The following is a 4,133-nucleotide window of genomic DNA, read 5'->3' on the forward strand; positions in this document are numbered from 1 at the left end:
AGATGTGCAATATGTATATGATAAAACTTCTCATTAATATTCCATAACGATAACTCACACCAAGGGATACATAGATAACCAACTAAAGAGAGATACTTCCATACCGCAACACATCTTATATGATAACTTCCCTACTCATGATATGACACTGCTTGATAATAAAAAGTAAAGGATAGTGATGATGTGATACCGCGGCACTCCCCCAAGCTTGGAACAAACCAAGGGGATGCCAATACCGATGATGAATTACTCCTTTGGTGGTGGTGGTGATGAATTCCTCACAAGCTTCTCCACAAGCTCCTGAAGCTCATCAATCTTGTACATGAGGTTGCGGATTGCTGGCGCGTAGTTGACGTGGGAGTTAGAAATCTTTTGGTGTAGCTTTTCTTCAGTTCCCCGGCAACGGCGCCAGAAAAGAGCTTGATGGCGTGTATTTCACACGTTCGTTGGGCAACCCCAAGAGGAAGGTATGATGCGCACAGCAGCAAGTTTTCCCTCAGAAAGAAACCAAGGTTTATCGAACCAGGAGGAGCCAAGAAGCACGTTGAAGGTTGATGGCGGCGGGATGTAGTGCGGCGCAACACCGGGGATTCGGCGCCAACGTGGAACCTGCACAACACAACCAAAGTACATTGCCCCAACGAAACAGTTGAGGTTGTCAATCTCACCGGCTTCGTCGTAACAAAGGATTAACCGTATTGTGTGGAAGATGATTGTTTGCAGAGAAAACGAGTAAAACAAGTATTGCAGCAGTTTTGTATTTCAGTATTAAAGAATGGACCGGGGTCCACGGTTCACTAGAGGTGTCTCTCCCATAAGATAAAAGCATGTTGGGTGAACAAATTACGGTCGGGCAATTGACAAATAGAGAGGGCATAACAATGCACATACATGACATGATAAGTATAGTGAGATTTAATTGGGCATTACGACAAAGTACATAGACCGCCATCCAAGCTGCATCTATGCCTAAAAAGTCCACCTTCGAGTTATCATCCGAACCCCTTCCAGTATTAAGTTGCAAAGCAACAGGACAATTGCATTAAGTATGGTGCGTAATGTAATCAACAACTACATCCTCGGACATAGCGCCAATGTTTTATCCCTAGTGGCAATAGCACAACACAACCTTAGAACTTTTCGTCACTTGTCCCAGGTGTCAATGCGAGGCATGAACCCACTATCGAGCATAAATACTCCCTCTTGGAGTTAAAAGCAAAAACTTGGCCGAGCCTCTACTAGTAACGGAGAGCATGCAAGATCATAAACAACACATATGTAATAACTTGATAATTAACATGACATGGTATTCTCTATCCATCGGATCCAGACAAACACAACATATAGAATTACGAGATAGATGATCTTGATCATGTTAGGCAGCTCACAAGATCCAACAATGAAGCACAATGAGGAGAAGACAACCATCTAGCTACTGCTATGGACCCATAGTCCGGGGGTGAACTACTCACTCATCACTCCGGAGCGACCATGGCGGTGTAGAGTCCTCCAGGGGATGAATCCCCTCTCCGGCGGGGTGTCGGAGGAGATCTCCGAGAATCCCCGAGATGGGATCGGCGGCGGCGGCGTCTCGGTAAGGTTTTCCATATCGTGGTTTTTCGCATCGGGGTTTCGCGACGGAGACTTTAAGTAGGCGGAAGGGCGGAGTCGGGGGCTCGACGAGGGGCCCACACCACGGGCGGCGCGGGCCCCCTTGGCCGCGCCGCCATGTGGTTTGGCCACCTCGTGGCCCCACTTCGTATGCTCTTCGGTCTTCCGGAAGGTTCGTGGCAAAATAGGCCCCTGGGTCTTTGTTTCGTCCAATTCGAGAATATTTCGTTACTAGGATTTCGAAACCAAAAACAGCGAGAAAACGGAGCCGGCACTTCGGCATCTTGTTAATAGGTTAGTTCCGAGAAAATGCACGAATATGACATAAAGTGTGCATAAAACATGTAGGTATCATCAATAATATGGCATAGAACATAAGAAATTATCGATACGTCGGAGACGTATCAAGCATCCCAAGCTTAGTTACGCTCGTCCCGAGCGGGTAAAACGATAACAAAGATAATTTCGAAGTGATATGCCATCATAACCTTGATCATACTATTTGTAAACATATGTAGTGGATGCGGCGATCAAAACAATGGTAATGACATGAGTAAACAAGTGAATCATAAAGCAAAGACTTTTCATGAATAGTACTTCAAGACAAGTATTAATAAGTCTTGCATAAGAGTTAACTCATAAAGCAATAAATCAAAGTAAAGGTATTGAAGCAACACAAAGGAAGATTAAGTTTCAGCGGTTGCTTTCAACTTGTAACATGTATATCTCATGGATAATTGTCAACATAGAGTAATATAACAAATACAATATGCAAGTATGTAGGAATCAATGCACAGTTCACACAAGTGTTTGCTTCTTGAGGTGGAGAGAGATAGGTGAACTGACTCAACATAAAAGTAAAAGGAATGGTCCTTCAAAGAGGAAAGCATCGATTGCTATATTTGTGCTAGAGCTTTTATTTTGAAAACATGAAACAATTTTGTCAACGGTAGTAATAAAGCATATGAGTTATGTACATTATATCTTACAAGTTGCAAGCCTCATGCATAGTATACTAATAGTGCCCGCACCTTGTCCTAATTAGCTTGGACTACCGGATCGTTGCAATGCACATGTTTTAACCAAGTGTCACAATGGGGTACCTCCATGCCGCCTGTACAAAGGTCTAAGGAGAAAGCTCGCATTTTGGATTTCTCGCTTTTGATTATTCTCAACTTAGACATCCATACCGGGACAACATGGACAACAGATAATGGACTCCTCTTTAATGCATAAGCATGTGGCAACAATTATTATTCTCATATGAGATTGAGGATATATGTCCAAAGCTGAAACTTCCACCATGAATCATGGCTTTAGTTAGCGGCCCAAAGTTCTTCTCTAACAATATGCATGCTCCAACCATGAAGGTGGTAGATCTCTCTTACTTCGAGACAAGACGGACATGCATAGCAACTCACATGATATTCAACAAAGAATAGTTGATGGCGTCCCCGAAACATGGTTATCGCACAACAAGCAACTTAATAAGAGATAAAGTGCATAAGTACATATTCAATACCACAATAGTTTTTAAGCTATTTGTCCCATGAGCTATATATTGCAAAGGTGAATGATGGAATTTTAAAGGTAGCACTCAAGCAATTTACTTTGGAATGGCGGATAAATACCATGTAGTAGGTAGGTATGGTGGACACAAATGGCATAGTGGTTGGCTCAAGTATTTGGGATGCATGAGAAGTATTCCCTCTCGATACAAGGTTTAGGCTAGCAAGGTTATTTGAAACAAACACAAGGATGAACGGTACAGACAAAACTCACATAAAAGACATATGGTAAACATTATAGGACTCCATACCGTCTTCCTTGTTGTTCAAAACTCAATACTAGATGTTATCTAGACTCTAGAGAAACCAAATATGCAAACCAAATTAGCAAGCTCTAAGTATTTCTTCATTAATGGGTGCAAAGTATATGATGCAAGAGCTTAAACATGAGCACAACAATTGCCAAGTATCAAATTATCCAAGACATTTTAGAGTTACTACATGTAGCATTTTCCAATTCCAACCATATAACAATTTAACGAAGAAGAAACTTCGCCATGAATACTATGAGTAGAGCCTAAGGACATATTTGTCCATATGCTACTGCGGAGCGTGTCTCTCTCTCATAAAGTGAATGCTAGGATCCATTTTATTCAAACAAAACAAAAAACAAAAACAAACTGACGCTCCAAGCAAAGTACATAAGATGTGACGGAATAAAAATATAGTTTCGGGGGAGGAACACTGATAATGTTGTCGATGAAGAAGGGGATGCCTTGGGCATCCCCAAGCTTAAACGCTTGAGTCTTCTTAGAATATGCAGGGGTGAACCACGGGGCATCCCCAAGCTTAGAGCTTTCACTCTCCTTGATCATATTGCATCATACTCCTCTCTTGATCCTTGAAAACTTCCTCCACACCAAACTCGAAACAACTCATTAGAGGGTTAGTGCATAATAAAAATTCACATGTTCAGAGGTGACACAATCATTCTTAAAACTTCTGGACATTGCA

Source organism: Lolium rigidum, chromosome 5 (assembly GCF_022539505.1).
Source record: "Lolium rigidum isolate FL_2022 chromosome 5, APGP_CSIRO_Lrig_0.1, whole genome shotgun sequence".
NCBI lineage: Eukaryota > Viridiplantae > Streptophyta > Magnoliopsida > Poales > Poaceae > Lolium > Lolium rigidum.